The 25117-nt window shown below is 47.7% G+C and overlaps 1 protein-coding gene across 2 annotated transcripts in view; it reads left to right on the top strand.

Annotated features, from left to right (window-relative positions):
* The window catches only part of LOC135050967 (uncharacterized), a 182986-nt gene that overhangs the window by 109204 nt on the left and 48665 nt on the right, over positions 1-25117 (top strand). The gene's annotated exons all lie outside the window — the stretch shown is intronic.

Raw genomic sequence — 25117 nt, 5'->3', positions numbered from 1 at the left:
CTTTTCTTCCTCTTCCTAAAACCACCAAGACATGTACTCTAGTATTCCTCTGGGGTCTCTTTTATCTGAGGTCACCTGCTCTTATTAGTAACCATAATCTTAGCAGCAGTTAAAAGAGTATATCTTGCTGAATCCTGGTCCCTAATGACAATATTATTTGGCAGCACTAGTCACACCGGCAGTGGGTTCCAGGCACCAGGAAACAATGATTCTGATGGTGACTAGCATCCAGAAGGAGGTGCGGGAACGTTAGGGTCAGTGGACCTATACTAAGGTGCAGTGGCGTGCGGTGAGGTCAGTGGCTGGGGAGGCACTGCAGCCATAATGTTCACCGAGTCCAGCCGATGACCCCTACCATCACTGAGCCGAAGCCTGCTACTGCCCCCTAGCCGATGCCCACTACCACCACCACTAATGGCCTCTGCCCACGCAAATGGCTGCAACGTTCCTGCCCTGTCTCCCTCAAATGCCACCATCCTGGCCTGTATCCTTCCCCACCACCATCCTTCTCTGTCTCCCTCGACGCCACCAGCCTGCCCTGTCTCCCTCGATGCCACCATCCTGCCCTGTCTCCCTCGATGCCACCATCCTGCCCTGTCTCCCTCGATGCCAACATCCTGCCCTGTCTCCCTCGATGCCACCATCCTGCCCTGTCTCCCTCGATGCCACCATCCTGCCCTGTCTCCCTCGATACCAACATCCTGCCCTGTCTCCCTCGATGCCAACATCCTGCCCTGTCTCCCTCGATGCCACCATCCTGCCCTGTCTCCCTCGATGCCACCATCCTGCCCTGTCTCCCTCGATGCCACCATCATGCCCTGTCTCCTTCTATACCACCATCCTCCACTGTCTCCCTCTATGCCAGCATCCTGCCCTGTCTCCCTCGATGCCACCATCATGCCCTGTCTCCTTCTATACCACCATCCTGCACTGTCTCCCTCTATGCCAGCATCCTGCCCTGTCTCCCTCCAGCGCCACCATCCTGCCCTATCTCCCTCAACGCCACCATCCTGCCCTGTCTCCTTCCATGCTACCATTCTGCCCTGGCTCCCTCAACGCCACCATCCTGCTCTGTCTCCTAACCACGGCTGATGTTAGGGTGTTCAGTGCCCCTTTGCAAACTATAAATTTGTGCCCTGCTTCCCATACCCTTTAAAGGAACAGTGCGCGCTGAAGGCGCGCTGCGCAAAAATAGGGATGTGGGTTACACTTAATGGGCGTGGTCACACAATAGTAACCCAAATTAAAATTATGCCACATAGTAGCACAATCTTAATCATATTACACCACATAGTAGTTTCCTTTGTTCACATTACACAACACGGTAATCCCCCTTATACACATTATGTCACACTGTAGTGCCCCTTATTCGCCTAACCTTATTTGGTTAAATTTTACTAACTGCATGCAGGACTAATATTGTTGCTCAGGGCTTCAGCCTGTGCATGGCCAGCTAAAGTGCCCTGTGTCCCACCAGTATCTCCCTACCCCTGTGTCCTTGCAGCAGATCCATGCCTTTGTGGCCCTCCTGCAGCTCCCTGCCCGTGTTACAGCAGTAGCTCCTTGCTCCTGTGACCCTGCTGCAGCAGTTCCCCTCAGTATTTGAAAAAAGGTATTTGTGACTCAGTGTGTGCTATGTGGGAGCACAAAACCAACTCTTTCCCCAGGCTGCTCATTTGTGCATGTCCCAGCCCACATCGATGACAATGCTGCAAAGTACAAACACAGCAACACTGTCCTGGCGAGTGGGATACCAATTTCCCTGGCAACAGACCCAGTAGCACACAACGCAGGCGTATATCAGTGCTCACCCACACACTCTGCCCTGTCCCAGTGCCAGCACACCACTTAACACTACCTGCAACGGGAGCAGCAGCCACAGAATCCGGCCACCATCCCCTGAGAGAAGCCGCCAGTGGACGGACACACCACACTGCCCGGTAACCATGGACCCCTCCCTTGGTTTCCCCACAAACACAGCCACCTACAACCCACTGACACCTGCACCCCACACCCCCAAACCCACCCTCCACAAAACCCCTGAACCTGTTCCCACATGCAGCCACTGACAGCCTACCCAGCCCCAGAGCCCACGTCCGCATAACACACTTGACACCCAGACCCCACAGCACCCAACCCACCCTCCGCACAACCCCAGCACCACCGCCCACATCCAGCCACGGCTGGGACACTCTGGCCTGGACATGCCGTCCGCACCATGGACGACCACACACTGGAGAGCCGCAGCCCACACCAACGCTCCTGCCCTCCGCACCACCCCAGCACCACCTCCCACATCTAGCCGCCGCAGGGACACGCTGCACCGGGACCCGCCGTCGGCACCACGGATGACCAGGCAGCCGCAGCCGACACCACCGCTCCCGCCCTCCGCTCATCCCCGGCACTACCTCTCGCATTCCAGCCGCGGAAGTGACACACTGTACCGCTACCCGCCGTCCGCATTACGGACGACCAGACAGCCGCAGCCCACACAACCGCTCCCGCCCTCTGCACATCCCCAGCACCACCTCTTGCATTCCAGCCACGGCAGGAACACACTGTACCGGGAGACGCCGTCCGCACAACGGATGCAGACACAGCACATGTGCCACAGCATCACCCGCACCTGTTTCTGTCACGCCGACAGGTGTTTCGCCGCTCCTGCCCCCAGCCCCCCATACAGCAAATCTCTCCCCTGCCAGCCCCACACACCCACACCCCCAACCAAGCAACAACAGCGCACCCACACAATAATACATGGCCAGCCACCCCTATCACCCATCCCCCTATGTGCATTAATGTGCATGCCTCCCTTTTGCTCAAATCTACACTCACTGCCCACTCATCTCAAGGGGGGGCAAGTCTCTCCCCTGCCAGCACCACACCCCCACACCCCCAGCCAAACAACAACAGCGCATCCACACAATAATAGATGGCCAGCCACCCCTATCACCCATCCCCCTATGTGCATGAATGTGCATGCCTCCCTTTTCCCCAAATCTCCAAACACAGCCCACTCATCTCAAGCGGGGAACAAGTGCTGCCTCATGGACCCACCTATACCATTGCCTACTACCTTACACACACACACACACACACACACACACGCACACACACACGCACACACACTCAACCTCCACACTCCTAACAACACCCACGCACCCTACACCCCTCCATCCACAGCCGAAACACTTTCCCCAACTTTGCCACACCACCACCCACCAACGTTGACTCCTGCCCCCATCACCCTCACACCACAAGAACACACAAAAATCACACACACACACACACACACACACACACACACACACACACAAAAATACATCTTACAAAGACACTCAAACCCACCCACCCACCTCTCCTACACCCCCCACACACCCTAAGCCCATCCCACAACCACAATAACCCCATACCTGCCAACCACCCACCACAATTACACCCTCTATCCAACCCCCCACCCCCCAAAAACAATACAAACTTACCCATTTGCCCCCCCCTACCATGCACACACCACAACCACCACAAAACCCACCATCATCCACCTACCCATCCCATGTGGACCTACTCCACCCATGCACACCTCCAACTCCATCCCCCTGCCACCCACAACCACAACTCCATCACACACTGCACCTCCTGTCACCACCCCCATCCCTCAACCCTAGACCAATACATATACAGGCAGCCACCCACTCCCACGCAATTATGCAAGCACCATACATCAGTACCCACCACTTTTTTTTAACACACACACCTCTCCCCCGCACCCGCCACTCCCCCAACCACAGCACCTACTAAGTGATTCGTCATCCCCTGCGTGCGCTGTTCACCCCGTCACAAGGGGCTACGGCCCCTTAACCATCGCACGCCCTTTGTCTGTGCAATCTTTAACCACTCACAGATTTATGATTGGAGGTAATACTCCATATAATCTAAACATTGCATGGCCCAAGCCTGTGCAAGAGTTAAGGGGGCGTAGCCCCATGCGACGGTGTGAAGAGCGCCCATAGGGCGCGATGAGCTACCTAGTATATATATGTATATACAGTTGTGCTCATAAGTTTACATACCCTAGCAGAATGTGTAATTTTCTGGCCATTTGTCAGCGAATATGAATGATAACTTACAAACTTTTCTTTCACTCATGGTTAGTGGTTGGGTGATGCCATTTATTGTCAAACAACTGTGTTTACTCCTTTTAAATCATAATGACAACAGAAACTACCCAAATGACCCTGATCAAAAGTTTACATACCCTGGAGATTTTGGCCTGATAACATGCACACAAGTTGACACAAACGGGTTTGAATGGCTACTAAATGTAACCATCCTCACCTGTGATCTGTTTGCTTGTAATCAGTGTGTGTGTATAAAAGGTCAGTGAGTGTCTGGACTCCTGAAAGACCCTTGCATCTTTCATCCAGTGCTGCACTGACGTGTCTGGATTCTAAGTCAGAGTCACCTAGTCAGATGGTGGTGGTAGGGGATTCTATCATCAGAAAGGCAGATAGGGCAATCTGCTACCGTGACCGTAATCGCCGTACAGTCTGTTGTCTCCCGGGTGCTCGGGTACGGCATATCGCGGACCGGGTAGATAGATTGTTGGGAGGGGTTGGGAAAGACCCGGCAGTCTTGGTGCACGTTGGCACCAATGACAAAGTTAGCGGAAGGTGAGATGTCCTTAAGAAAGACTATAGGGACTTAGGAAAGAAACTTAAGGCAAGGACATCTAAGGTAATATTCTCCGAAATATTACCCATGCCACGCGCTAGTCCAGGGAGGCAGAGATAGATTAGGGAGGTAAATGTGTGGTTTAGGGATTGGTGCAGAAAAGAGGGGTTTGTGTTCCTGGAACACTGGGCGGACTTCTCAGTCAGGCGCCATCTCTTTTGTCGTGACGGATTACACCTGACTAAGGAGGGGGCAGCGGTGCTGGGGGGAAGGATGGTTAGATTATGGAGGAGTTTGAGGAGGTGGAGGAGATTTTAAACTAGGAGCCTGGGGGGAGGGTTTAGCTAGAAACTACGGGTCATGCAGTGAGAATAGTAGGAATGGCGGTAGTAAACGAAATGGGGGAGAAGTTGGGTGGAGGGTAAGAGCAGGTGGAAAGGTTACTAACATGGGTACTAAAAGAGATTTTACCATAGCAGTAACCAATGACTATTACAGGTCATCATTGCTACATAAGGTGAAAGATGTCCCTAACGCAAGGGAAAATACTTATCTTAGTTGTATGTATGTAAACGCTAGGAGCAGTGGCGGAACTAGCGAGCAGTGGGCCCATGTGCGACAAAATGGCTCGGGCCCCCCCCCCCCCCCCCCCATCCCATCCCATCCAAGTCCACCCCCTCACCCCTGGAGAGGATCTGGTGAGGGGGGCCTGCTCAGGGAAGTGGATACCTAGCAACAGTGCCGTAACTAGACATATTAGCACTGTGTGCAAGAAATGGCATTGGAGCCCCACCCCTGCATGCAAAATAGGGGCAGTGCGCGCCGAAGGCGCGCGCAAAAATACATAGTGGCGTGGCTTCGTGGGGAAGGGGTGTGGCCACAAAATAATACCAATTCATAAAATGGTGCACAGTAGTCTCCATTATTCAAATTACGCCGCACAGTAGCACCACTACACCAGGTAGAGACCCGTTTACACCTTACGGCGGACAGATTCCTCTTTTTACATATTACAGCAGACAGCGTCCCCTATTTACACATTACGGCAGACAGCGTCGCCCTTTTTACACATAGCGGCAGACAGCGTACACTTTTTACACATAACGGCAGACAGCGTGCCCTTTTTACACATTACGGCAGACAGCATGCCCTTGTTACACATTATGGCAGACAGCGTGCCCTTGTTACACATAGCGGCAGACAGCGTACACTTTTTACACATTACGGCAGACAGCGTGCCCTTTTTACACATTACAGGCAGACAGCGTGCCCTTGTTACACATTACGGCAGACAGCGTGCCCTTGTTACACATTATGGCAGACAGCGTGCCCTTGTTACACATTATGGCAGACAGCGTGCACTTGTTACACATTACGGCAGACAGCGTGCCCTTGTTACACATTACGGCAGGCAGATTCCCCCTTTTTACACATTGCGGCAGGCAGATTCCCCCTTTTTACACATTGCGGCAAGCAGATTCCCCCTTTTTAGCAAATGGAGACTCACCATGCACATAGGGAATGAACAGCAGCAGCAGCAGCTCCAGCTCCTCTCTCTCTCTCCCTCCCTCTCTCTCCCAGTCCCTCCCATTATGACAGTGGGCGCCGGGGACGGCCACGAGATCTTGGCATGATGCTTGTCAGATCTCCGGCGCCCAAATACAGAGAGAGAGAGAGAGAGAGAGAGAGGAAGCCGAGGGAGTGGCGGGATATAAACAGGAAGGGGGAGGGGCTGAGTTAGCTGCCCCTCCTCGCTTTCCTGATTGACAACATGATCTTGCAGCAGGAGGACGTGTGGAGGAGGAGGCGCTGGAGAGAGCATTCCCTCCAGCAGCAGCAGCAGCCAGTCACAGAGAGTGTGTGAGACCTGTTTGTATATGAGGGAGGGATGGACCCTCCACCCTCTTTGTGTGTTACAGAGGCGGCAGCCGCGGCAGCGTGTCTGGTGCTGCTGCCCGTAGTGCCCTGGTGGCTGGCCTGATCTGTTCCTTATGACGGCCGGGCGGCGGGAGTCGCGGGATGCAGACCCTACGGGTCACGGGAGCGCTGGTGTGCGGCATGATACAATGAGTCATTGTGACTCATTGTAATGCCGGCCGGCGGCTGTGGGCCCTTGAGTGCGGCGGGGCCCCAGTGCAATGCACTGCCTGCCCTGCCAGTAGTTCCGCCCCTGGCTAGGAGCATTACTGGTAAAAAGGGCAAACTAGAAATACTTGCCGCAAGCAAACAGTATGATATTATAGGCATTACTGAAACTTGGTGGGACGAATCTCATGATTGGACAGTCAATCTAGAGGGCTATACACTGTTTAGGAGAGACAGACTAAATAAAAAGGGTGGAGGGGTGTGTCTTTACGTAAAGCCGTTTTAAAACCTGATATACGGGAAGATATTCAGGAGGGGACTGTAGACACTGTCAAGACATTATGGGTAGAAATTGCATGCGGAGAAAAAGGAATAAAAAAGTTAGTATTGGGTGTATGCTATAGGCTGCCTGGTATCAACGTATCTGATGAGTAATTGTTACTAAAGCAAATTGAAAGAGCAGCAGGAGTAGGAGACATAGTAGTGATGGGAGATTTTAACTATCCAGAGATAAACTGGAAAAACGATTCATGTGATACTGCTAGGGGCAATATGTTTTTAAATACACTTAATGATAACTACTTAGTTAAACTAATTGAGAAACCAACTAGGTACAATGCAATCTTAGACCTGGTATTAACAAACAATGGGGACTTGGTATCAGGTATTATAGTAGGGGAACCCATAGGAAACAGCGACCACAATATGGTCACATTCAATATCAGTTTTCCTTAACAGCCCTATACTGGCTCAACTAGCAAAGCAAATTTTGAAAAGATGAGGGTATTTTTCAGGGATATTGAATAGGAAGGTTTGTTTTTAGGAAAAAATACTACGGAGAAATGGGAGGTACTAAAATTCCTGCTAGCTAAAAATACACTCAAATTTATTCCTACGAGCAGCAAAAAAAGGAATAAAAATCATAAACCGATGTGGCTTAACAAAAAGATAAATTAACTTATGGCCAAGAAAAGGAGAGCACTTAAAAAATACAAATCTGACGGGGAAGCAGAGTCATTTCAGCACTATAAGGAATGTAACAAAATTTGCAAAAAGGAAATAAAGGGCTAAAGTAGAAACTGAAAAACTAGTAGCAAAGGAAAGCAAAGCGAATCCCAAAAAATTCTTTAAATACATTAATAGCAAGAGATTAAAGAAGGAGAGTATAGGCCCTTTAAAAGACAAGTTGGGAGTCTTAAGCAAAAATGATAATGACATAGCGGACACACTAAATTCGTTTTTTCCAACAGTATTTACTATAGAGGACCCAATTCAGGGACTAACACATAATCTCAATAATGAGAATATCCCACTGATAGGTACTTATTTAAGCGAGGAAGTAGTCTGTGACCGATTAAAACATTTAAAAATTAATAAGTCACCAGGTCCCGATGGTATTCACCCAAGGGTTCTAATGGAGCTTCACTCTGAACTTGCAAAACTGCTATTTTTGATCTTTAAGGATTCAGTAATATCAGGTATGGTTCCCAAAGACTGGTGTATAGCGGAAGTAGTGCCTATATTCAAAAAGGGAAGTAAAGCTGAACCAGGTAATTATAGACCAGTTAGTCTTACATCTATAGTGGGGAAAGTATTGGAAGGTATTCTAAGTGTTACAATCCTGATGCTCAGGACAGGGGAGATCTTATGTAGTGAGTCCTGAGCACCAAGACAGAATGCTGGGATTGGGAAATGGGAAGGAAATAGCTCCTAGCACCCTACCTACGTTGTCTTACCCGTGTTATCAATTCACGCCTGAACGACTATGGTTTCTTGGGCCCATGGCAGCCGTGTTTGAAGGGCGGATTAGGTCTGCCCAACTCTAAAGCCCCCTCAGGTCTTAAAGAGAGACAAGGCGTGAACTGAGACAGGGTAATAACAAGGGGACCTCTAACTGAAACAACCACGCTAGGGGCTATAAACTACCTAAAAACTAAACGTATGTGCGGCACGCCGCCACAGGAAAAGAACTACAAAGAAACCACTGTCCACTCCCCCACACGGCACCGCCGAGTTCCGGGAAGGACAGTGAAAGCGGAAACCTCCGCAAATGCACCAATTCACAGTGAAGTAAACACTAAGCGGCATAGGCCGCAACACGCAGCAGTAGCCGCTACTCACGAAACCGAGCGAGAACCCCAGATGACAGAGACAGGTTCGCAAGGACTAGAAGGATTCCCAGGACCGGCTTCGGACCTCCAAAGTACCAGAGGGCAGGGAGCAAGATCCACCAAACATGGCTGACAGGAACAGAGTTCTGCAAGGCAGGAACAGCATACAAGAAGCTATCACCGGCGGGGCTGCAGTGTGCTGGCTCACATAAAAAGGCCCTGCTGGCCAATAACAGGAGGGCCAGCAGGACCAGCCCCCAGACCCTAATTACTAGTTGCCGTGCAGCTGCCCTGCTGCACGAGCAACCTAATTAACTATTCTTAGCAACGGGGAACGCGGTCCACCTGTGGCGTCCCCGTTGCTATGCACCCAGCGGCCCTGCACGCACGGCATCCTGCGTTGCCAGGGACCCGGCGGCTATCGTGCGCACGGCGTCCTGGCGTTGCTAGGCGCTGTGTGGGGGACAGGGAAGGAGAGAGGCGCGGCGGCCGTGACCGCTGCTCAGTCAGGGCACGGCTGAAGACCGCCGCGCCTAACAGTACCCCCCCCCCCCCCCTTGAGAAGGGGTTAAAGAACCCCTAGAGCCAGGTTTCTGAGGAAACTCCTGAAAGAATATCCTCTTAAGCTTAGGAGCATGTAAATCCTTATCCAACACCCAAGATCTTTCTTCAGGGCCATAACCTTTCCAGTGGACCAAACAATAGAGGCGACCCAGAGAAAGCTTAGAATCTAAAACCTTCTCCACCAAGAACTCCTGTTGCCCCTGAACATCCACCGGAGATCTACCCTGGGAAGTCCTCCGAGGAAATCTCCTGGAAGAAAAATACTGTTTCAAAAGAGAACAGTGAAAAGTATTGCCAATTTTGAGAGATCTCGGCAAGCGTAGCCGAAAAGCAACTGGGTTGACCTTCTTAATGATAAGGAATGGTCCAATAAATTTGGGTCCCAATCTAGCCGAAGGTTGTCGGAGCTTGATGTTGCGAGTTGACAACCATACCTTATCTGACACCTTAAAAGTGCAAGGACGTCGAGCCTATCAGAAAATTTATTTTCTCGGAAGGCAGCTTTTCTCAAGGCAAGGTGCACCTTTCTCCAAATTGTTCTGACATGGGAGGTTAAGGTCAACGAGGAGACTGGAGAATGAGGAAAAAAAGAGTTGGCTCTAGGATGAAAGCCAAAGACTGAAAAGAATGGGGACTCCTTGGTGGAAGAATGACAAGAGTTATTATAAGCAAATTCGGCTAAAGGAAGAAATTCAGACCAATCATTCTGGAGTTTGGCCGAATACAACCGTAAATACTGTTTTAATGACTGGTTAACTCGTTCGGTTTGTCCGTTAGATTGTGGATGGTACCCAGATGTTAAAGAGAGTTTCATATTTAATGAGGCACAAAAACGTTTCCAGAAACGAGCAATGAATTGCGGACCCCGATCAGAGACAATATCCCTGGGCAACCCATGGAGCCTGAACACATGACGGAGAAACAAGACTGCCAACCCTTGAGCAGAGGGTAATCGGGGAAGAGCAATGAAATGAGCCATCTTACTAAAACGATCTACTACCACCCAAATGACTCGAAATCCGGCTGAAAGAGGAAGGTCCACCACGAAATCCATGGATATATGTGACCATGGCCTGAGAGGAACGGCTATAGGTACGAGTTGCCCGATCGGCAATGAACGAGGAACCTTATGCCGTGGACAAATTCCCTTACATCTTTAGAAAGACTAGGCCACCACACCGAGCGAGAGACTAACTCCAAGGTCTTAGTGATACCTGGATGACCAGAGACTTTGTTGTCATGAAACTCAGCTAAAACAGTGCCTCTCAGAAATTCAGGGACAAAGAGACGATCAGCAGGAGTAAGTTTAGGAGCCTGCTGTTGAAGCTGGACTGAGTAAATAAATCCTGTGTGAGGCCTGCCCGGATGACAGATGATGGAACTATGGGGGTAGTAGCAGGATGGTTATTGTGAACCGGAAGAAAACAACGTGACAGGGCATCAGCTTTAGTATTTTTGGAACCGGGCCTGAAGGTGATAATAAACCTGAAACGAGTAAAAAACAATGCCCAACGTGCCTGCCGAGCATTAAGCCGTTTAGCTGACTCAATATACTGCAGGTTCCTATGGTCAGTATACACTGTAATGGTATGCCTAGCTCCCTCCAGCCAATGCCTGCACTCCTCGAAAGCCCATTTAACTGCCAGCAATTCTCGATTACCAACGTCATAGTTGGATTCTGCGGAGGAGAATTTCCTGGACATGAAGGCACAAGGGTGTAATTCCTGAGACTCCGGATCTTCCTGAGATAGGATAGCCCCTACTCCAACCTCTGAGGCATCTACCTCGACTATAAAGGGGAGCTCCGGGTTAGGGTGCCTGAGAACAGGAGCCGAGACAAAGGCCTGCTTTAAGGCCCGAAAGGCAGACTCGGCTGCAGGCGACCAATTGGAAGGGTCCGCTCCTTTTTTAGTTAATGCTACTATAGGAGCGACCAAATCAGAAAAGGTATAAATGAACCGCCTATAATAGTTTGCAAACCCTAAAAAGCGCTGAATTGCTTTTAAATTTGTGGGTTGCGCCCAATTAAGGATGGCCTGGAGTATTTTCGGTTCCATAAAAAATCCCTGGGGAGAAATAATATACCCCAAGAAGGACACTTCCGTGATGTGAAAATTACATTTCTCTAGTTTTGCGTATAAATGATTCTCCCGTAGTTTTTGAAGAACCAGACGCACATGGGTAATATGTTGTTCCATAGACTCAGAATAAATCAAAATGTCGTCTAAATAAACGACAACGAACTTTCCAAGAAAGTCACGAAGAACATCATTGATGAGGTCTTGAAATACCGCAGGAGCATTTGACAGCCCAAAGGGCATCACCAGGTATTCATAATGACCCGACTGTGTGCTGAAAGCCGTCTTCCACTCATCCCCAGATCTTATTCGGATGAGATTGTAAGCTCCTCTAAGATCGATTTTTGAGAAGATAACGGCAGAGCGTAACTGATCAAAAAGTACTGAAATCAAAGGCAAAGGGTAGGTGTTTTTAACAGAAATTTTATTCAGAGCCCGAAAATCAATACATGGTCTGAGTGACCCATCTTTTTTCTCAACAAAAAAGAATCCTGCACTCAAAGGAGATTTCGAGGGCCTAATGAAGCCTTTTTTCAGGCTTTCCTGGATATAATTATCCATAGCCGTTGTTTCTGGCGCGGAGAGGGCATATAATCTCCCCTTAGGTAAAGTGGCCCCGGGAACTAAATCTATAGCGCAGTCATAGGACCGATGGGGAGGCAGAACGTCCGCATTACCCTTGGAGAACACATCAGCAAACTCCTGATATTCCAAAGGAATAAGTTCTGGGGTAACTGCCGCAACCCAGACTGGATGGGAAATACACTCTTTAACACAAAAAGGACCCCATTGGGAAATCTCCCCAGACCGCCAATCTATGGTGGGATTATGAAAGGCAAGCCAGGGGTGACCCAAAACTACTGGAACTGCCGGACAATGTGTAAGGTCAAATTCTATTTCTTCTGAATGTAGGGCCCCCACTGTCAGCAATACTGGAGGTGTGCGGTGAGTAATAACCCCATTGGAAAGCGGACCCCCATCCAAGCTGTGCATGGTGATGCGTCTATCTAAGGCAGTGATTTTCAACCTTTTTAAATTTGTGGCACACTAAACAAAATTTTTAAATTTCCAAGGCACACCATCAATTTTTTGGGCTTCGCAGTAATAAAACACATTGGCCCCCACTGTAATAAAACAGATTTATATTAATGCCACACACCTACTCAAGAGTAATTCCACTCGTTACCCCCCAGTTATGCCACACACCTGCCCCCCCATAGTAATTATACACACATGCCCCATTCTAATTCCACACACCTGCCCCCCCATAGTCATGCCACACACATGCCCCCATTGTAATTCCTTACACCTGTCCCACCCATAGTAAATATACATACCTGCCCCCCATTGTCATTACACACACCCTGCCCCCACATAGTAATCATACACACATGCCCCCTATAGTAATTCCACACACCTGACCCCCTTACAGTAATATAACACACACCGGTCCCCCACCATAGTAATTCTTTGCACATACTTATGTGAGTTTTATATATATATTTATATGTATATTTCTAACCTTAAATCTTTTCCTCTCAGTGGGGAGCGCTGGGACAAGGAGCAGCAGCAGCGTTTGAGTGTGCACTGCAGGTGGGGAGATCGGGCCAGCTGATACGGAAGTGCAGCGCTGTCCGGTGAGCACAGGTACATCTGGCTGGTGGCAGCGGCGGGTCTGTGACACAGACCTGCCGCTGCCACCAGCCAGGTGTACCTGTGCTCGCCGGGCTCTGTGTGCGGGAGCTGCTGCAGCGGGTCTGTGTGCAGGCGGCGGCGCCGGGTCAGTGTGCGGGCGGCAGGCGGCAGCAGGACTGTATGGTGGCAGACGGTGGGGATCTCTGGCTGGCAGCAGTGGTGGCACACCTGGCAACTGCCTGCGGCACACTAGTGTGCCTGCGGCACACCTGTTGAAAATGGCTGATCTAAGGGAATCAGTGGAACGCCTAAAGCCTTAGCCCAAGCCAAATCCATAAAATTTCCTGCAGCTCCACTGTCGACGAAGGCCGACACCAACGAACTGAGGCTGCCAAAGGAAATCTTTACCGGATCTAATAGAGAATTATTAGAGGAGATTAACTGCAGACCCAAGTGAACCCCCTCACATTCACTTGGTCAGAGCGTTTCCCGGCTTGTTCGGGCAGTTACGTGCGATATGTCCCTTACCACCACAATACAAACAAAGACCAGAACTTAACCTTCTGGTTCTTTCCTCTGGGGACAGCCGGGAGAGACCCATTTGCATGGGCTCCTCGACGTCCTCAGGAAAAGTATATACACATGGATTAGGCCTAAAAGTTGTTCCTCTTTCAGCCCTCCGCTCTCGGAGACGACGATCAATTTTAATAGCGAGCTCCATGAGTTTGTCTAGAGTCTCAGGAGTGGGGTACTGAAGGAGACTGTCTTTAATCACTTCCGACAAACCGAGGCGAAACTGACTGCGCAGGGCCGGGTCATTCCAGCCACAGTCGTTCGACCATCGGCGAAATTCGGTACAATACACCTCTGCTGGATTTTTGCCTTGCTTAAGGGCACGCAGGTCACTCTCAGCTGATGCTTCTCTATCTGGGTCGTCATATAAGAAGCCTAAGGATTTAAAAAAGGCGTCTACTGATAACAAAGCAGCATCATCCGCTCTTAGCCCAAACGCCCAGGTCTGTGGATCACCCTGAAGTAGAGACATCACAATCCCGACCCGCTGAGACTCAGTACCAGAGGAACGGGGCCTTAAACGAAAATAAAGCTTACAAGCTTCCTTAAAATTAAAAAAATCCTTTCGGTTACCCAAAAAACGGTCAGGTAAATGCATCTTTGGTTCTGGAACCATACTCGGGGAGGCTCGCAAAAGATCTTCCTGCAATCTCACCCGTAGAGTTAGGTCCTGAACCATCTGAGTTAATTCCTGTATTTGGTTAACCAAAAGCTGACTGGGGTTTGGCCCTAAACCTGCCGGATCCATGAGGCCGAATTTCTAGGCCCACCAATACTCCGGAAAAAATTAAACCCCTTTTTTTTTTAATGTGGGCCGGTGATAATGTTACGATCCTGATGCTCAGGACAGGGGAGATATTATGTAGTGAGTCCTGAGCACCAAGACGGAATGCTGGGATTGGGAAATGGGAAGGAAATAGCCCCTAGCACCCTACCTCCGTTGTCTTACCCGTGTTATCAATTCACTCCTGAACGACTATGGTTTCTTGGGCCCATGGCAGCCGCGTTTGAAGGGCGGATTAGGTCTGCCCAACTCCGATGCCCCCTCAGGTCTTAAAGAGAGACAAGGCGTGAACTGAGACAGGGTAATAACAAGGGGACCTCTAACTGAAACAACCACGCTAGGGGCTATAAACTACCTAAAAACTAAACGTATGTGCGGCACGCCGCCACAGGAAAAGAACTACAAATAAACCACTGTCCACTCCCCCACACGGCACCGTCGAGTTCTGGGGAGGACAGTGAAAGCGGAAACCTCCGCAAATGCACCAATTCACAGTGAAGTAAACACTAAGCGGCATAGGCCGCAACACGCGGCAGAAGCCGCAACTCACGAAACCGGGTGAGAACCCCAGATGACAGAGACAGGTTCGCAAGGACTAGAAGGATTCTCAGGACCGGCTTCGGACCTCCAAAGTACCAGAGGGCAGGGAGCAAGATCCACCAAACACGGCTGACAGGAACAGAGTTCTGCAAGGCAGGAACAGCATACAAGAAGCTATCACCGGCGGGGCTGCAGTGTGCTGGCTCACATAAAAAGGCCCTGCTGGCCAATAACAGGAGGGCCAGCAGGACCAGCCCCCAGACCCTAATTACTAGTTGCCGTGCAGCTGCCCTGCTGCACGAGCAACCTAATTAACTATTCTTAGCAACGGGGAACGCGGTCCACCTGTGGCGTCCCCGTTGCTATGCACCCAGCGGCCCTGCACGCACGGCGTCCTGCGTTGCCAGGGACCCGGCGGCTATTGTGCGCACGGCATCCTGGCATTGCTAGGCGCCGTTGCGGGGACAGGGAAGGAGAGAGGCGCGGTGGCCGTGACCGCTGCTCAGTCAGGGCACGGGCGAAGGCCGCCGCGGCTAACACTAAGAGATAGTATTCAGACGTTCCTTGAAGTCAATAAGGTCATTAAAAGGAATCAACATGGGTTTATGAAGGACAGATCCTGTCAAACCAACTTACTTGGCTTTTATGAAACAGTAAGCGCAAACCTAGATCAGGGTAAAGAGGTGGATGTAATCTTTTTAGATTTTGCCAAAGCATTCGACACTGTACCACACATGAGACTTATCTACAAGCTACAAGAATCAGGGCTAGGAAGCACAATATGCACTTGGGTCAAAAACTGTTTAGATAATAGGTAGCAGCACATTGTGGTTAATGGATCTGACTGAAGTGCTAAGTGGTGTGCCGCAAGGCTCAGTATTAGGACCGCTATTGTTCAATATTTTCATTAACGACCTACCAGAAGGTCTAGAGAGCATGGTGTCAATTTTTGCAGATGATACCAAATTGTGTAAAGTTCTAAATGCGGAGGGGGATGCTGAGTCGCTTCAAAATGACTTAGTTAAATTAGAAGCTTGGGCAGCGAAATGGAGAATGCGCTTCAATACAGACAAGTGTAAGGTAATGCACTGTGGTAACAAGAACAAAAATAACACCTACCTACTAAATGGGGTAAAATTAGGGGATTCTGTACTGGAAAAGGACTTAAGTGTCCTCATAGATAGCAAACTAAGCAGTAGTAGCCAAAGTAGGACTGCAGCAAAGAAGGCTAATAAGATATTAGCATGCATTAAATTGGGAATTGATGCTAGGAACAAGAGTATTATACTCCCATTATATAAATCACTTGTGAGGCCACACCTTGAATACTGTGTACAATTCTTGGCACCTTACTACAAAAAGAATATCCTGGAGCTAGAAAATTTTCAAAGGCGGGCGACCAAACTAATTAAGGGTATGGAGACGCTAGAATACGAGGAAAGGCTTGCAAGACTAGGCATATTTACACTGGAAAAAAGGAGATTAAGAGGGGACATGATCAACATTTACAAATATATAAGGGGACAATATACAGATCTTGTGCAGGACCTGTTTTTGGTTAGATCAACACAGAGAACTCATGGACACTCGCTCAGGTTAGAGGAGTGGAGATTCCGCACAACACGGCGTAAAGGCTGTTTTACGGTAAGGACGATACGTGTTTGGAATTCCCTGCCTGAGGGAGTTGTAATGGCCGACTCAGTCAACACCTTTAAGAATGGGTTAGATAAATTCCTAATGGACAAGGATATCCAGGGTTACGGGGCATAGTCACGCACTATGGTTATTATAAAAAAAAAAGAGGGGTAAAACGTAACGGCAGTCATCAACTTCAGTCAAAATTTTATACAAAATAATCGTGCACAGGAGACCACAAATAGGTTGAACTCGGTGGACAATTGTCTTTTTTCAACCTTAGATACCTTAGATCAGGGATGGGGAACCTTCGGCCCTTCAGCTGTTGTTGAACTACACATACCAGCATGCCTTGCTACAGTTTTGCTATTTGGCCATGCTAAAACGGTTTCAAGGCATGCTGGGATGTGTAGTTCAACAACACCTGGAGGGCCGAAGGTTCCCCATCCGTGCCTTAGATACTATGTTAAGTCATGGGGAAAGCAAAAGAATTGTCAAAGGATCTGCGGGAAAAGGTAATTGAACTGTAGAAAACAGGAAAGGGATATAAAAAGATATCCATGCAATTGAGAATGCCAATCAGCAGTATTCAAACTTTAATTAAGAAGTGGAAAATGAGGGATTCTGTGGAAACCAAATCACGGTCAGGTAGACCAACAAAAATTTCAGCCACAACTGCCAGGAAAATTGTTCGGGATGCAAAGAAAAAGCTACAAATAACTTCAGCTGAAATACAGGACTCTCTGAAAAAAAATGGTGTGGTTGTTTCAAGATGCACAATGAGTGAGACACGGAGGTGGATCACTGATGTTTTGGGGATGTGTGAGCTACAAAGGCACTGGAAACTTGGTCAAAATTGATGGCAAGATGAATGCAGCATGTTATCAGGAAATACTGGAGGAAAATTTGCACTCAGCCCGGAAGCTGCACATGGGACGTACTTGGACGTTCCAACATGACAATGATCCAAAACACAAGGCCAAGTCAACCTGTCATTGGCTACAGCAGAATAAAGTGAAGGTTCTGGAGTGGCCATCTCAGTCTCCTGACCTCAATATCATTGAGCCACTCTGGGGAGATCTCAAACATGCAGTTTATGCAAGACAGCCCAAGAATTTACAGGAACTGGAGGCTTTTTGCCAAGAAGAATGGGCAGCTTTACCATCTGAGAAAATAAAGAGCCTCATCCACAACTACCACAAAAGATTTCAAGCTGTCATTGATGTTAAAGGGGGCAATACACGGTATTAAGAACTGGGGTATGTAAACCTTTGATCAGGGTCATTTGGGTAGTTTCTGTTGTCATTATGATTTAAAAAGAGTAAACACAGTTGTTTGACAATAAATGGCTTCACCCAACCACTAACCATGAGTGAAAGAAAAGTTTGTGAGTTACCATTCATATTCTCTGACAATTGGCCAGAAAATCACAATATGTAAACTTATGAGCACAACGAGCACAACTGTGTATGTATATATATATATATATATATAGAATAGCAAGTTCTGAGTCCGGGCTCAGAAAAATGCCAAAGTGATGGTGAAGGGCCCCTCTGCCAGCTGCAGTCTCCTGACCTCAGGGCTCAGTTCTCCCGGCAGCTGCCAGGTCACACCTGGAGAGACCCCAGCTGGAAGTGAACTGGTGACTATTGGGGCTGTTACAGAACCAGCACTGGGGTATAGTGAGGGTGCCAGGAGCCTGATCCCCCAGCAGGACATTCCCTGGTGCCCCCAAACATTTCACCTCTGACCCCACCATTCAGTTGTAACAGGAGGTAATCACAGCCAGGCTTCCAATGTAAAATAAAATGTAAAAATACAATGTTAACTTACCACACCAGTCTTAATGCAGGCTAAGGATGCTGCCTTAGGGACTGCCACGGTGTATGTATAGCGAGCGGAGTCTGACAGCAGTGGTGCTGCTGCCTGAAGCAGGCTCAGTGCCTGGAGGGAGGGTGGCATTTCTTCATGCTCATCATCTTAGGTGGTCCGGGCCGCAGCGGAAGGGACAATCAAGGAAGGGCCGCCGCACCGCAGCGTCAGGACGTTGCAGCGTCATTCATTAGCATTTTTAGCAAAGAAGCATGGACTGCTGGGAGTCAGGACCGGACCAAGTTACGATAGTAAGTGGAAGCAACAGGGGAAGGGGGTTTATGTTGCGGCTGGTTGGCTGGCGCGGTCAATTTAAAATGTACTTTCAGGGTTTTTGAGCCCCTGAACCTAGGGGCCCCTCTGATACTCGCGGCCCGCCACAGTTTTAACTTTGTACTCCCCTATCGCCGGGCCCAGTTCCGGCCCACTTTAACCGCTGCGCCCATTGCTCAATCACATGAGACTCAATGACAGTGGCGTGCTTGCATGTGCTTGCTGTCAACACACCCCTGTCAAAGAGGTACTTCTAGAGGTGCCGCTTCTAAAGTTTTTTTTAATGGGCTATGACTGCCCTATGCTTGGCCCTGCCCCCCGCTTCCAGCCCTGTATCATTGACAGCGGGAGGCACCAAGAGAGGTGCTCCAAAACACTTTTAAAACAGTTTTTTAGTAGGTAAAAAATGATCAAAATAATGCAAAGGCTAAAGTGTATACTTATGACACAAACAGTGTGTCATAAGTATATTCTTTGTATTATTTTAATCATTAAAGACAGGGGAGGCACTGCCTCCCCTGCCTCCCTTGTCTGCACGTCCCTGCTAAGGTGAACGTATATCAGTATGAACTTACACTGATGTGACCCTGTACTGCTATGCACCTGTACTGATCTAAACCAGCACTGCTATGCTGAAAGATCCCTGTGCTGTCCTGCCTAACAAAGAATTTTATATATATATATATATATATATATATATATATACACACACACACAACAGTACTTTGTTGGACCGGCACTCACGCTTGTAAATACACAGCTTCTTCGGTGCCTTCAGTGAATGGTACAACAGGAAGAAAGAAACTGCGGCACTCGAAGTCTTAACCATGCAGAGTGTATTGATAAAAATCACACAAACTCCAGCGTTTCGGGGCTGTCTCGCCTCTTTGTCAAGGTATTACAAGACAAACAGCATAAACTTACCTAAATACCTAAAGAAGCCCGCCAAGTGCTCAGCAATGCCCGAGGTCCGGTGTCTCGCGCCCTCCATGCGCGTCGTCGGTTGCGCCGCGTCAGGTCGTCATGGTTACCAGGACGCCCAGCACGGCTACCAACACACACTGGAATCAGACACATGTGTCTAAAATACACTGCCCCCATCACCAGTCTAAAAAGGACAGATAATAACGGTTAGGTCATGTGTTAAAACACAGTAAAAAATTTATAGTATAATAATGAGATGTCCATCACATGAAGAAGGGTAAAAACTATTACTACAAGGTGGGATTAATATTTTCTATTGTAAAAAAAACAACACTCTTAACTACTAATGAAATAGATAATCAACGATCCTAGAAAAAAAAAACTGTCGTGATTAATATATATCACACAGTCCGCAGTGCCTGAAACCCGCACTTACCTATCGTAATACCATTGAAATCCAAAGATGTGGTGTGCAAAGAATGAGAATATAAAAAAATGTGTAATATAAACTGTGGGGCAAGAAGATCCCAAATTGGTAAAAATGCTTGCTGTGAACAACATAATATAAAATCAAACAGGGAATTCAAATCTTTGCTCAATATGCCTAGAATAGACAAGATAAAAACCATTGGCCCTCATTCCGAGTTGATCGCTAAGTGTTTCGTTCGCATTTACATAATGTTGTAAAATTGCGAACACCCGCCCCGAACGTAATTTTGCTATTTTGTACGCAGTATTGCACACGGTAGGCGTATGCCATATTCCAACGCAGTTATGCGAATCCAACGCATACACACACACCTCATCGCAAAAATACGATATTAACGTAGATTTACGCATTTCTCTCAAATATGCTAAGTTTTGTGCAAACAAACGCACACCAATGCCTTTTTCTTTCTAATTTAGATGACACCTTGCAATTCTAACTCAGCAAGCGTCTCTCAATTAGAAAACCAATTAGTGGACTAATTGATTGTGTGCTTGACCAATTAAGTCTTCAAAGAATACCTCAAGAACACTTTGCAGGCATAATTGTACATTACCATGTTTATTTTGTAAGTAATTCAAGAGATGTGTAAACTGTGCCTGACATAAATGTAACTAGCTTAATTTGGTGTGTATGTTTAGTGTGTGAATGTCTGTGTTTACATGTTTGTTTAAAAAAGAAGCTACTAACTAACCTAATTTGTATGTAAGAATTAAGAATAATACTATTGTTTTTATTTTTATTTTGGTGGGTTCACCTATTTCTTCTTTGCAATATGCTTTAATTTTTGCACAATAAAAACATCACAAGCGCAGAACGGAAACAAATTTTTATTTATTATTTAAACCTTTTTTTTTTTTTGCTTTTTAAATTAAATCAGACAAATTCTTAATTTCGGCCAATAGGGCCTCCACATTCGCCTGCATTCTGCCAACGATAGCTCCCAGGCTTGTGGGATCTCCAATGGCAACATCTGAAATGCAGAATAAAAATCATATTTTAAACATAACTCACATTAGCTATTACATCACAATTCCACAAAGCACACTTTCATAATAAATGATATACATCATGGATGTTTAAATGACAAAATAGTATCATACCAACACAAAAGCATACTCAGCAATGTTTGTATTTGGATAATTAATTCAATAAAATTTAAATGAATGTGTGCCAACTTACTCTCCTCTGCCACTTGGCCACCTCCCTCTAGTGGCTCCGGGGCCTCTGCTGCCCATTCTGTCAGGGAATTTTCCTGGCTGGGTGATGGAGGCTGGATGGGGGATGGGTGCTGAATGGGGAATGGAGGCTGGATGGGGGATGGGTGCTGGATGGGGAATGGAGGCTGGATGGGGGATGGGTGCTGGATGGGGAATGGAGGCTGGATGGGGGATGGGTGCTGGATGGGGGAAGAAGGCAGGATGGGGGAAGGCGGGTCCAATTGGGTGAGAGGATGGAAGGGGGAGGTGCTTTCAGAGCGAGGTACAGATTGATAGGGTGAGGGTGGTGGTGTTTGTTTAGGGGACACAGAGGGGGAGGTGGGCAGAGAGGGAAATTTAGACCAAGAGTGGGATTGTTCTGGAGAGGAGGTGTGAGCTGGTGATGGGGTTTGGGAAATGGAGTGGGCCTGGGCAGGAGAGGGGGTTTTTGTTAATGAAGGTGAGGTGGGTGGAGAGGGTGAGGTGGCTGGAGAGTGTGTGGTTTGCGCAGAAGGGGTTTGGGAAAGAGAGGGTGAGGTGGCTGGAGAGTGTGTGGTTTGCGGAGGGGGGGTTTGGGAAATAGAGGGTGAGGTGGCTGGAGAGTGTGTGGTTTGCGGAGGGGGGGTTTGGGAAAGAGAGGGTGAGGTGGCTGTAGAGTGTGTGGTTTGCGGAGTGGGTGTTTGGGCTGTAGAGGGGGAGGTGGCTGGAGAGTGTGTGGTTTGCGGAGGGGGGGTTTGGGCAGGAGAGGGGGAGGGGGCCTGACAGGGTGAGGTGGGTGGAGAGGGTGTGGTTTGTGGAGAGGGGGTTTGGGCAAGAGAGGGTGAGGTGCTTTGAGAGGGTGAGGGTTGTGGAGAGGTTGAATGGTCAGGAGAGGGTGAGGGTGATGGGGAAGGGGATGGGGAAGGTTGCCGTTGTGCTCGCCCTATAATGAAAAATATTGTGTTACAATAAATAACCAACATATTTAAATTAAAAAACCTATTACTCTGTTCTGGTCCATGTTAAATAAACCGGGTTAACATGACTAAGTTAGTTAAATATATTGCATGCTGATGTTGCCCTAATCAAACAAACATAATTTAAATATATCAAATAGAAATGGTGTGTATCAATTTAGGAAAATATTTTAAAAGTAACTTAGTAAAATTTGTACAACTGCTTTTTTAAACACATAATTTAAAAATTTGCAAAAAAACAATGATGCAATATTTTGGTTCAAAACCCATCCTGTGCATTAATTATGGCCAACAACATACAGTCAGTACCATACGTAACCAACATGAGTCTCCCCAGGATTGCCTGAATATTCGGCACCGTCAATTCACTCTTAATGTGTGATTTTCATAATTTGTTCTGAGAAATCTTGATATTAACACTTAAGTTTTAAAGCCATAAGCAGAGTTTTTTTTTATTAAAATGCCAAACTTCAGAATGTAAGTTATCCAACATCGAATAGCCTAACTACACTATTGCAAAATATATAAACGCAAGTTTGCGCAAACACACCACGATAGTATGCAAAGGTTTTGCGAAAATTTGTTTTTTGCACGAAATGTTACTTACTGCGGACACGTAGGCTCCGTATCTGTTGGCGGAGCTCCGCCAGGAGTTCTGGCGTGCGCCTCCTCGGGTCGCTCCAGCGCCTCTCTAATTGTATAATTGATCTGCGGCTGCGGAGGCGGCACCGTAGCAAGCGGCGGACCTCCGCGTAGGCCTCGCGTTTTACCCTATTAGGGATAAAACGCCCAACGCGGCCTACGCGTCGGTCCATAACCGCCACCAGCACGCGGAGTTCACGCCGTGTGAATGGTGCAGCACGCATCATGGCAATGGCGTTTTCCATGTTTGGGCATATATATATAGAGTGTGTTGGTATGTGATTGGTGTAAAATCTATGGTGTCATTGCAATAAACTTTATTAATCTTGGCAATGCTGGGAAGAGCAGGTCCCTTATTTCGCACAAGCGGAAACACGCAGTCGCGGAAGAGCCAGAAAACAAACGTGACTAATACAATATAATCTAATATATTGTAACATAAATTGCGAACCAGGCAACTGCAAAACCACAAACTACAAGCTTAATATATGACATCAAAAAGTGGTCAAACTTACTGCAGGAGCCGACGACATTGTTACTGAATTCAAATCATGCACAAATAAAAAAAATGAGAGAAACAAAACAAAAAAAACATTAGAATGGGTAAACATACATAGTTTAATCTTAAAAAACACACAAAGCACAAACAAACATACACATAATCACAGCATCACAAACATAACCAACACCTACGTCAAAAATATGACAATTGTTTTATACATGTAATTTAGACTATAAGAAAAATATAGTCATTAAGTAGCTAATACATCCAAGAACAACACTACTTTGCAGAACAAGCATTGCCAAAAATTAAAAAGAAAAAAAAAATATGTTAAAAGCTAAGTTATAAGTTAAAAACTGTATGGTTTACAATGCTAACATTACTCACTGTGAAAAGATCAAGAGCACCTTCTCGCACGGCCCACACAGTCAAAAGGCCAAGCATCAGCCAAACACTCTCAGCGTGCAAACCAGGGCCTTAAAAAAGCAGTGCAATCATTAGCAAGATTACCACACTGGACACCTGTGTGAATGAACGCGTCGCACGTAGGTATAAATAGGCACACACCTGGGCGTACACACGTCATCTCCAACATGGCTTCTCGTGAGGAATTAGCAGCAGAGATGGACCGCATTGCACAGGAGCAGATGGCATGGGCGAAAAAACGCCTAGAGTGCCAGAAACGGATGTTGGAATACGCCTCTGCGGATTCTGAACAGGCAGGACCTAGTACTCTGCAAATGTCAGCTTCTGAGCCCCAACAATTGAGTGGGGATACCCTGCCACACACACATACTGGCCAAACTGAGGAGGAATCAGCATTAGCCACACAAACACAACAGACAGAAGCTGCTAGTGAGGAGGAAGATGGTGAGGAGCAACAGGAAGAAACCTCACAGGCTACCTCCAGACGTAAGAAAAGACAGCCAGCATTCACTAAGAGGGAGTTGCGTGTCTTGGTCACGCAGGCCATGTCCAAAGTACATAGAGGCCCCAAAAACATGGGTGCTGCTACAAAAGATCGCATCTGGAGGGACATCACACATTCTGTGAATGAAGTTGGCTCTGTCGTCAGAACATCGCAGGAAGTTAGACGACGGTAAGTGCATCTTGCCAGTCCTTTTCCTGTGCTAAGTTGACTTAAAAATGTAGTGACATGTGATGTTATGTATAGCAAACAGAAGCAGAACATGTGTCCTAGATATTTACATACACAAATAATAAGACTCTACTTTGCCCCTCTTTCACAATACATATGTAGGTGGGCCGACTTCAAATCCCGCCTGAAGGCAAAGAGGTCTGCGGAGTGGAATGCCTCAAGGGCTACAGGGGGAGGACCATCTGTCGCTGTGGAGTTTACAGACTTGGAGGAGATGGCGATGCCCTGTATCAGTTATGAGGAGGCCCAAGGGGTGTCAAATATGGACACGGACCTGCCTGAGATCCTGACGGGACATGACTTGCCAGGTAAGTTTACACATGTATTTGTCTGCAATTTAAACTGTATTTATACAATTAAATCTAATTTTTTATTGTACTCTTTTCCCACACATTCTTCTGTTTGCTTGCCACAAAACACAGCACAG

Source organism: Pseudophryne corroboree, chromosome 2 (genome assembly GCF_028390025.1).
Source record: "Pseudophryne corroboree isolate aPseCor3 chromosome 2, aPseCor3.hap2, whole genome shotgun sequence".
Taxonomy (NCBI): Eukaryota; Metazoa; Chordata; class Amphibia; order Anura; family Myobatrachidae; genus Pseudophryne; species Pseudophryne corroboree.
This window is presented reverse-complemented; position numbering and strand designations above follow the sequence as displayed.